The following is a 10,661-nucleotide window of genomic DNA, read 5'->3' as shown; positions in this document are numbered from 1 at the left end:
TCACGGTTGTAGTTTTATTAAGCATTCGAAGAAAACATAAAGTCAGGAAATAAAAATGAGGATCATCCTCATTGATTCAGATGGTCAAAGTACGGAATACAAAGGCATAACCGCCCAAATCGATACAACTCAAATACTAAACTTTTGCGAAAGCATAAACTGAATACAAGAAAAACAGAAAAATCACACAACAGTCTTTCGGGTTATGAGTTCTTCTAATTCAAACTTGAACCTCTTCACCATCCCCTCGCACATCATAACAAAACTGATTACAACGGGATGCATGTCGTATCGGTCTAATCCTTCCACTACCTCTCTCAACCTCCAAGTCATTTATTGGGTCGTCCAGTTCAAAATTCTACCAAACTGTTGAGCTTTGTACGGTACCCATCTTTATCCATTTGCAAGAAATCAATAGTTTTTTTGAAGGTATCACAATCCTCGATGACTTGCTCTCTTTCCCTTAGCCATATCACAATGTCTTGATGGAATGCCTCGAATCTATCCTTCCAATGTTGAGCAAATTCTCTAGCATCTTTTGCTTCTTGACATTTCTTGGCCCAAGTCGTAGGTGTGACTCGAGAAGCTTCAAGGGCTTTTTTCTTAAGTCGGCGCTCGTGCTCAGCTTGGGTCTCAACGTTGTGGAGAGAGATAGTGAGATCATGTATCTTAGCCTCTAATGTCTCTCTAACCTCTTTTTTCTCTTATGTTGCTCGTAGCCACAATCGCTTATTCTTTTGACATTCTTTCTCAACTTGTTTCAACTGCTCTTTAATGGTTTATAGGCAATGGTCAACTTGTTCCATGCCTACTTTCACCTTCTTTCTCTTGTGTTCTTCCTTATCGGCCTTTTCCTCAGTCGCTTCTAGATGAGCCTTCTTCCTTCTAGTTCCCACTTTATTTCATTTCTTTCATTTGAAACTCGCTAGAAGCTGATACGTAGCTCTTCATTTTCTAGTCCGAGTCTTGTTATAGTAGCTCTCAATGCTTCCACTTCTTCAATGGAGACATGGGTGGGTTCTGGTGGTGGAGGTTGAGTAGGAGGATCTAGGATGAATGGTAGCTTTATCTCTTGACTCTTCCTTGTGACCCATTGATAATAGGGTTCTCTATCCCCTACGACACCCTTTCCTTTATCTTGTCCTCTGAAGCGAACTTTTTCCCAAGCTTGGATAACCCTTCTAAGCATAACAAGATCCTCTATATCATGGAACACAAAACCTTCTAACAACTGATCATCTGGTTTGTATTTGATAGGATAACCCAACTGTCTCACTGCTAAAACCAAATTGTAGTTAATGCACCCTTTTGACCCTATTAATGGTACATTTGGAAATTCTCCACAACTAGTAATTGTATCTTCCACATTCAAACCATGAGGATACCAAATAATGGCATTTTCAGTGAGCCCTACCAGCTTTTGAGACCACTCATATCGATCCATCCCCTCAATTGTCTCAACATCTTTGAACACATGAGAGACAAACCATTGGTAAAGGAGCGGTATGCAACATAACATTAATCCTCCCTTCTTCTCGAAGCGTAAGTGCAAGGTGTGATAAACATCTGCTAGGAGTGCGGGCACTGGATCTTCATTCTTAACCTTGACGACCCAAAACACGCTAATAGCTGCTGCATCCACCAACTTTTCCATATTAGGAACTAACACCAATCCAAAAATAAGTAAAGCCATAATAGTATCATGGGCTTCCCACTTCTGGGCTTTAGCAAAGCTTTGAGCAGTCTTCTCCAAGTATTCTTGAGGAATTCCTTGTACCTTCCCCTAAATTTTGATGTTAGGGGTTAGATCTTTGACTGGAATGTCTAATACTTCTGCCAGCTATTTGGGTTTTGGGATTTGGCCTAATCCCCTATAAGGTCCCTTCTTCTGTTTGTGAGAGTCCAATATTCTTTCGAATTTTTCCAAGGTCGGGGCCAACTGAAAATCTCTAAAGAGGAAGCTTCTGAGTGGTGGATCATAAAACTGGGCTAGTGCGGTAATGGTGTCCTTTTGTACTGGTACAGACAATATGTGTAGAATCTTCCCATATCTGAGTGTGAATGCGTCTTGACGGATATTAGTCAACCCATCTCTGAATGTGATGAACCCCTTCACACACGGTACTTTGGCTTTGATCTGGAATGTTTTTCTCTTTCCTGGCTCCATTTGTTCTTGAATGCTTAATTAATTGAAAATTTTGAAATTCCCTGAAAATAGAAAGTGCGTAAATGATTTTGTTATGCTCATAATGAATGCAATATGATGTTTATGCAATGACAGGGATCCGGGTTTCATACATTTCACAAGGTTCAATCCTATACGACGGTTCTATGTCCTTTACCCCACACACAAAGGATTGCTCCTAGGGTTGCCTGTTTTTATGACAAAAACTTAGAGTCATGGACCGAGTTCAGTCTTCCATCGCAATAATGCGCTAGCCACATCGAAATGGAAGTTCTGAATCAATCTACTCTAAGTGGGATCCTCGTATTGCTCGAACAAGGTGTAGACCCTTCGGTTCAATACTACACGATCTCCAATCACGAAGACGAACTTCAATTTAAGATGAGGTTCCTCGAGTCATGGACCATGTTCAAAGTTTCCTCGCAATAATGGGCTAGCCATATTATGATGGAAATTCCGAACAGATCTACTCTAGGTGGAGTCTTCGTATTGTCCCAACGAGGTGTATACCCCTCGGTTCAATACTACACAACTTCGGGTTCTAAGTTCTTCTCAAAGCTCGGGTACGGAGCTTATCTCACAACATGTGCCAAATACCATAAATTACCCAATATAATAGCAGAACAAGTTACATAGCATAAATAATACATCAAGATATACATAAGAAAATAATGAAGAAAAATAGTAATTTAACATTCATCACAAATTGAACTAAGTTAGGCTTGACTCTCTCTACCTTGGAGCTAATATTCCCCAGCAGAGTCGTCATCTGTCGTATCTTGAAAAATACGATTCCTCGCGATGGATGCGGAAAAATTAGTTCGAACAAAGTCGCCACCGAACTTTATTCATTCCAATGAAGGAATAGGAAAATATCGATAAAACCTTTAGAAAAATAGAATAATGGTCGTCGCAACCATATTCGAATTCAGGAGTCGATTGCGCAAGGGGAAGGTATTAGCACCCCTCACGCCCGTTGTACTCAACGGGAACCTTTTAGTTCGATTTGCTATGTGAATGTTAGTAGAATGTTATTCGCTTTCTCCGAGTGATTAAATATTGAATAGAGATATGGGTTGAAACCTCAGAAGGGGAAAAGGGGAGGTTTTTATTAGTGTGCTCACGAAGATACATCAATCTCCTGCCTACGTATCCTTATGGTGCAATAAGGAAATCAGAGCATTCGTAGTTCGGGGAACTACGGTTGGTTGGGTGTTTTTTAGTGAACGGTTGTGTAGATTGCGTTCTAAAGGCTAAACCTCGGCTTGTCTACTCTCGGTGGAGGCTTAAGCACTAGTTTGTTGCGCGCATTAGAAAGGATTAAACAATGTTCTTTTTGAAAAGAGTTTTGGTCACATAGGGGTGACAAGTTGAACTAATATGTTAGATGTTTTGTTTGATTGGTTTTTGATCACACGGGGGCGAGAAATGAGGTTTAGTATGTTAGGTATTTTAAAGAACGACAAAAGATTGAGCAATGTGGTGCACACCAATCGTTCAATTCTTTTGAGGAATAATAAGGCGAACGCCTCTTATTTCCTTTTTCGTTGAAATTATTATTGAAGATTTGTTTGCGGAATTTGAATATACGCGGTATTGAGGCGTACGCCTCCCACTTGCTTATTCAAGGAACAATAAGGCGTGCGTCACTCATTCCTTTATCCAAGTTTATTTAGCGTGTTTTAATCGGAAGTCGATAATTTGAGCAATATGGCGAGTGCCAATTATTTAATCATTCGAGAGATAGTGAGGCGAACGCCTCCCATCTTCTATCATCCGGCATTTAATTTATAAAAGAAATGTTCTTTAGGTATTATAATTGGTTTGGAAAAATAATTTAAGTTTGTAAGATTGCGGCATTAATCGGGAATCGATAATTTGAGCAATATGGTGAGCGCCAATCATTCAATTATTCGGGAGATGGTGAGGCGGACGCCTCCCTTCCTTTTATTATTCGAAATATTAATTTATAAAAATAATGTTTTTTTAGAAGTTATATTTGATATAGGAACATAATTTTGAAATTGTATGATTGAATTTTTAATTTGAATGACGAGGATTCGAGCAATGTGGCGAACACCAGTTATTCGGATAATCGAGAGATAATGAAGCGGACACATACTATTCTCCTTTTCATTCAAAGATTAATTAATAAAATAATGCTTTTAAAATTTATAATTAATTTGGGGAAGTGATTTTAATTTTATGGAGTTTTTTAGGGTTTTAATTGAATGACGAAAATTCGAGCAATATGACGAACGCCAATCATTCGAATAGTCGAGAGATAGTGAAGCGGATGCTTACTATTCTCCTTTTTATCCAAAAAATTAATTTATAAAATAAAGCTTTTAGAATTTATAATTAAGTACTTTGAATTTGAATTTATTAGAATTAATATGTTTTGAGAAAGATTATTTGGGATTGGAACAATGTCAAACTTATTTTAGAAACAAGGTAAATTATTTGTTAACATTAATAATTAATCCATTATTTGTAATATCCTAATGAGATAAAGAATGAATAAAAAATAATAATCGAAACTGGGCTAATGAACATTTCTACTTATTATTATTTAGTCATGGTCATTTTAATTAAAGTATTTAGAAGATAATACACATATCAAAGGCTATAAATCCAAATATGTGGGAAATGAGAAAAAATAAAGTCCTCAAAATAAACACCCAAAAAACAGCAGGCCTCAACCAAACCAGAGTTCGTAATGGGCCTTAAGGCCCCAAAATTCATCTCACAAAGGGGTCATCCGAAGATCAACAAGAGGAGAAATGGGCCCTAAACCTGGATCCCCTATGTTCATTTCGAAAATAAGAACAACAGACAGCTGTACAGTTGTCCTGCGCTTGCCTTTATGAATGGCCCTTGGCCTTCCCGCTAGTGGGACACGTGGGAGTAATGCGGACAACGGGCTCGAGGTGGCATTCATGCACCCAACCGTCATCAATGAATGGCAACTTTTAAATACACATCGTTCTTCCTTTAACTCTAAAACTATGGCTTCAAACAAAAACCAACCTTCAAATATTATAAGACCAAAAAATTTCTAACATCTACCTCAGTCGAAAATGGGATGAACATTTACGAACTACAGACCCATCCCTACCCACGAGTTTTAATGGAGCCACAAACCTTAAATACAACATCAAGTTTTTGGAATCTTAAATACATCCCATACCAACATCAATAGTCATCTAGCTTAAAATAAACACAAAACAGGTGCAAGCAAAAATCTCTCGAAGAGTAGAAAAGAGCAAACCCTAACGTGAAGGCGAATGGGTCTCGTGAAAACCTTGGGAATCCGGCAAAATTCCGGCGGTGGTGATGGCTTCAGGTATCTACTCCTTCTTTCCTTCTTTCCGCCCTCTTGCGCTCCTTGTCTTCTTCTTATTCCTTTCTATGTCGCAAGTCGCGATGGTCGGTTTAGTTCGACTAATCCAAAGTTTCAATGAGAAACTCTGGGTAGTTTTTATAATATGAACTTTGGTGATTTGATGGTGATTTTTTGGCAGAGTAACGATGCGTAAATCCGAGAGAGTCTTCAATGCTTCAATGCCCCCTTTTATAGAGTCGAGTACGAGGTTCATCGGTTCTCATCCTTCATGAACCCTTCCAGATTTGGTGGTCCTCCAAATTGATGTGGTCCCCGAAATGAAAGGATAGGGTTTTGTCCGTAGTGAACAAAAAAACTATGTGGTGCATTGAGATTTTTCTTTACTGCAGTAGAAACCTTAACTTAATTTTTATATTTGTAATCCTTTTATATGACTTGAACTTTCAATTTTCATTCATAGTCGGGTAACTGGTAATTCCTGTCTTGGCAGGTTTATTCCTCCTGAAGTTTGCCTACTATCATTGGTCATGGTTATGCGCACAGCAGCAATGCTTCTACCTGACTTAAGGTTCGTCAATCATGGTTTATAAGTGATTTGAGCTTTCCTGTATTAACCTTTTCTATAAAGCATTGGTTATAACAAAAGATTTCTTTTCAACATGCTTCTGCAGTTTTTGCCTTGAGGTCTAACTGATTGTGACCTGTTTTCCATACGATATGCACAACACGAAACAAAACTTCAGCATACGTATCTGTTCTTGGAAACAATGTCCATATTTGCTTGATAGAGTCATGGAAATTGCAGGGTTAAAATCAACTTATAGGATGCATAGGTCCATATTTGGTGTATTGGATTGATTCGATTTAGGTGAGTGGATTATGGCTGCAAGATGGTTAATGCAGGTCTCGCTGCTGTAAGGGTTGAGGTCATGGTGATGGCAGATTCATGATGCTTGGCATGGCTTTGTTGTTGTAATGATTCTATGCTGATGTAGAGTAGCAGCATTTTGTTCTGATTGGCCTCAGGTCCGTTATGCGTTGTGTATCTTGTTATCATGGTGTAGTTATGCTGAATTTGTTTTATGTCACCGTGTGGCTCTTATGGTATTACAAATGCATTGCAGGTGATGCTTGTTACATGGTTCACATCGGAGGTGTGTTGCGCAACAGGATTGTTACTTACCATGGTTTGGTCGTCTCCTTGCTAATACTCTTGGCGTGACGGTTTGTTTTTGAAATAACCGCGCTATCAGGATTGGAAATTGGAGTATTCACACACCAATGGTTCAACCAAAAATCAAAGCAGAGCTTGAGGATGTGATTAAGATTAGGATGAATTTATGTCTTTTTTTGGTTAAACTTTGTAATTTTGCTTCAAACAATATGCCCCTTTTTTATGGGTTGTAATAGATGTTATACGCGTATTCGAATGAAATTTATGGCTCTTGCATCGAATCTTGATAATTCTGCCAAACCATGAAACATCATACGAAAAGGGGCCATAATAAAGTAAATGGATTGAGGTGAGGCATGAATGATAATGACAGTGCAAGTTCGGGTAATTTAAGATCATGAATTCCTTTAATTGCTCAAATGCCTAAATGAACATGAAATTTTCCTTCCTCTTGTTATATCATAAGTACTGCATGGTAGGGCTGTGCTTTCACCGAACATGATTATATATTCGAAACAGAATTCCGCCAATCCATTTACCACAAAACCCCATTTCTTAGTTTCAAGGATTCAAGACCAAACGCCATTTTACCTACGGAATGTCTTGGTAATCTTTGCATCTTGATCAGAAATAATGCAACGGATTTGTAAGCCCAAGCCAAGTTGAATGGTTATCTCACACTTATGACCCAAAGCATTGTTTTGTTTACTCTAAACCAAATGTCACGTAAATCCTTCATGATATTCTTGAATGAAGTGTGTAATGACACGTTGCGAAGATATGCATCATGACGAAATCGTGTCCAACAATCAACCAGGCCTTGTGCAATGTTTCAACCTAGATCTCCTCTCGATTCTAGCTTCCTATATGTCAATTGGCCTAAGTCATTTACCATGAGAAACAGAAGTCAAAGTTTGATGGTCAAAAATGACTTAAGTCATGGTACCCATGAGAAAAAACAAAATCCAGACAAAATTGGGGTGTGACACATACGCAAAGAAATATCTAGTGACATATTCTACCCCAACAATTAGCATAAAGAGTTAATCTTTTGATCATGTCTCACGATTTTAAATGTGTAGAATATGGGAAAGTATGATTTAAAGGGTGCGTATAATAGAACCTAAATATTCAAGAGACTAAACTATGTTAAATCGAAGGATAACACGTTTGTTTAATGTCGATAGATAATATACTTTGAGATGACCGGATTGTGGATAACCTGCTTAATTTATTAATATCAACACACTATGAAATCAATAACAATGGTGTTTAGCAAGATTTATATACCTGAATTTAGAAAAGGCTATCTCTTTAGAGTAATTAAATTTTAAAGTCTTAAGTAGAAGTAGTAATAATAATAGTAGTAGTAAAGGTGGTGGTGGTGATGGCGACAACATTTATAGGAATGTTAAGCTTTTTATGCATAATGCATCTAGTTACTATACTTTGTAGAATGTTATCTTTCAGACTAGTGTTAATATGTTTTTGAGAGAGAAAAATTTCATTCATATCTCTCCAAAGTCCATATATTGTCTCCGCCACTGTTATTTTCAACAATTACCGCTTCCAACCTTTTTTATTAATTTCTTGGATGAGCTATTTCCTTCCACTTGTCACATTCTAGCGGTTTAAACATTTAACTCGTATGCTCGTGGGGAAGGCTTAAGAATTTGTTTGTTTCACAGTAGAATGGACTAAATTGTGTTCTTTTGTAAAAAGGTTTTGATCGAGCGGGGGCAAGAAAAAGATAGGTTTGATGTTTTGAGTGTTTTTGTTGGATGACAATTTCTTAAATTGTCGAGTAAGGTAACTCGTATCCAAACAATCGAGGTGTGGAATGGAAGGCTCTAGACCATCTCCCTTTTCTACCTTAATTGTAAAAGGATTTAGATAATGTTAAGGTATTTTGGATAGACTTCGAATACTCGAATGGTCAAGTAAGGAAGCTCGTATCCAAGTATTCGGGGAAGGGAATAAAAGGCACTAGATCACTTCCTTTTTAGTTTAAGTTATTGCAAAAAGGAGCTTGATTAGATTTAATTGTGAAAGGGATTCGACACGAATCGAATTAAAATCTTTTTTTATGGATGACGATTTCTCAAATGGTCGAGTAAGGCAACACGTATCCTAAAAATCAAGGAGAGGAATCGAAGGTTCCATACCATCTCCCTTTTCACCCTTTGAAATGGTGTTTAAGTAAGATTAGGTGTTTTGACTTTGAATTGAGAAAGGTGCTCGATGCTAATCGAGATTTTTTATTTGCGTTGAATCGAAACGGGACGAAATGAGTTAAAGGAAGATACACTTGGCATTGGTTCAAGGGTTTTATTATTGAAGTTATTTATTTTAACATTACTATTTATTTATTTAATTAATTATAGATAATTAAATAATAAACAAATAATATCAAAAGGGGGGGGGGGGGGGGGGAAGAGAGATACATGGATTAAGGGAATAGCAAAATATATGATTCATGTGGCCCATGGCCCAAATTAGAATTCAAATAAAATAAAACATAAAAAATAAATAAAATAAATCAAAAGGGTTGAAAATAAATGAAAAGGGGTGTGTGAGAATCAGGCCCACAAGGGAGGCCCAATAGGCACAGTCAATGGTCAGGGAGAGGAGTCAACAACCTGACTCTTTCCCAGGCGCTGGACCAAAAACTGAAAAAGAAGGGACGATATAATGGTCCAACATGAGGGTGCAAGAAAAATAACGTGGATACACCTAATGAGATATACAGGTCAACCCCGGGGTCAACCATGCAGTGGCCCATAAGAGACCACATGTCTGGATCAAGGGCGCTAGAGGAAGCCATTTGTCCTCCACCAGCGTAAGATGGACATAGACAAAAGACGGGATTCTCATCCCACTTCTCATTCTCAGTCTAAAATTCTCCCTCTTCTAGAAACTTGTCCATTCTCATCCTATAATCTATATTTATGACGATTTGTTAATAACAGAAGAGTCACCACCGTTCGTTATTTATCCCAAAGGAGGGAAATGAAACGCTCGAAGTAAACCTGAAAAAAGGAAAGGAAAAGACAAGGTCTCGCAACCAAATCTTGGGTTCGGGAGCCGATTATGCGAAGGGAAGGTATTAGCACCCCTACGCATCCGTAGTACTCTACGGGATCCACTTTTGTTGTTCTTGTCTAAAGGGTGTAGGTTTATCTAATGTACTATTTACTAAAAGGGGGGTCAAAAGAAAATGACTCGCACGGATGTCGCATCCACTGCATACGTATCTCATTTGAACATGAGAATCAGAGTCTTCGTAGCTCGGCTACCTAGGGGTTAAAGAGGAGTGTGCTCGCTAAGACATCGCGTCTTATGCCTACGTATCTCATCTGGAATGAGAATCAGAGCAAGCCGTAGTTCGGCTAACTACGGGTTAAGGGTTATGTTTTTGGGTGAACGACGTTACTACGCAATCTACCGGATGCTCGACCTTTGGAGACTTACTCACCTGTAGTAGAAGGAGTTAACGTGCTTTTAGACGAAGAAAAATCAATGAGTTTGTTTGTGTTTTAGGAATGCTCATGCAAAAAGGAAGTCCTAGACGAAGGAACAGTGCTACCTTAATTGACATGCAAACGAGAGACTATACGAAGCCTAGCAATCCTATGGGGAGACGATCACACCATACAAAACAAACATGCATAAAGTAAAATGCCACCAAGGGGGCTCAAACATACATGGGTAGGGCTTTAGTCAAGAGGGGTCATATCAACCTCGACAAACAAGCCATGGAAGGGTAATCAAACGGGCTCTTAACCACTGACACTGAACGTCAGGGTGAGCAGATCAAAGGGGTAATGAGGATAAGACCTCATAGCTTTTAACCCTGGCCGGGGTGAGCTTATGACAAAAAGTGGGGATTCAGAAAGGTGGAACCTCCTCCACTGACTGACCGGACAAAAGATCTTGGGCTTTTGTTTTGAAGCATC

The 10,661-nt window shown here is 38.5% G+C and overlaps 1 long non-coding RNA gene across 3 annotated transcripts; it reads left to right on the top strand.

Annotated features, from left to right (window-relative positions):
* The first annotated feature begins 5,167 nt into the window (after positions 1-5,167).
* On the top strand, positions 5,168-6,986 carry LOC127126515 (uncharacterized). Of its 3 annotated transcripts, none has more exons than XR_007805015.1 (5): positions 5,168-5,531; positions 5,710-5,893; positions 6,022-6,099; positions 6,203-6,557; positions 6,656-6,986. It is a non-coding gene; the product is annotated as an uncharacterized LOC127126515 (long non-coding RNA). The 3 variants fall into 3 exon arrangements; XR_007805014.1 differs by having other exon boundaries at positions 5,710-5,919; XR_007805013.1 differs by having other exon boundaries at positions 5,710-6,099.
* The last annotated feature ends 3,675 nt before the right edge of the window (positions 6,987-10,661 follow it).

This window comes from Lathyrus oleraceus, chromosome 3 (genome assembly GCF_024323335.1).
Source record: "Lathyrus oleraceus cultivar Zhongwan6 chromosome 3, CAAS_Psat_ZW6_1.0, whole genome shotgun sequence".
Taxonomy (NCBI): Eukaryota; Viridiplantae; Streptophyta; class Magnoliopsida; order Fabales; family Fabaceae; genus Lathyrus; species Lathyrus oleraceus.
This window is presented reverse-complemented; position numbering and strand designations above follow the sequence as displayed.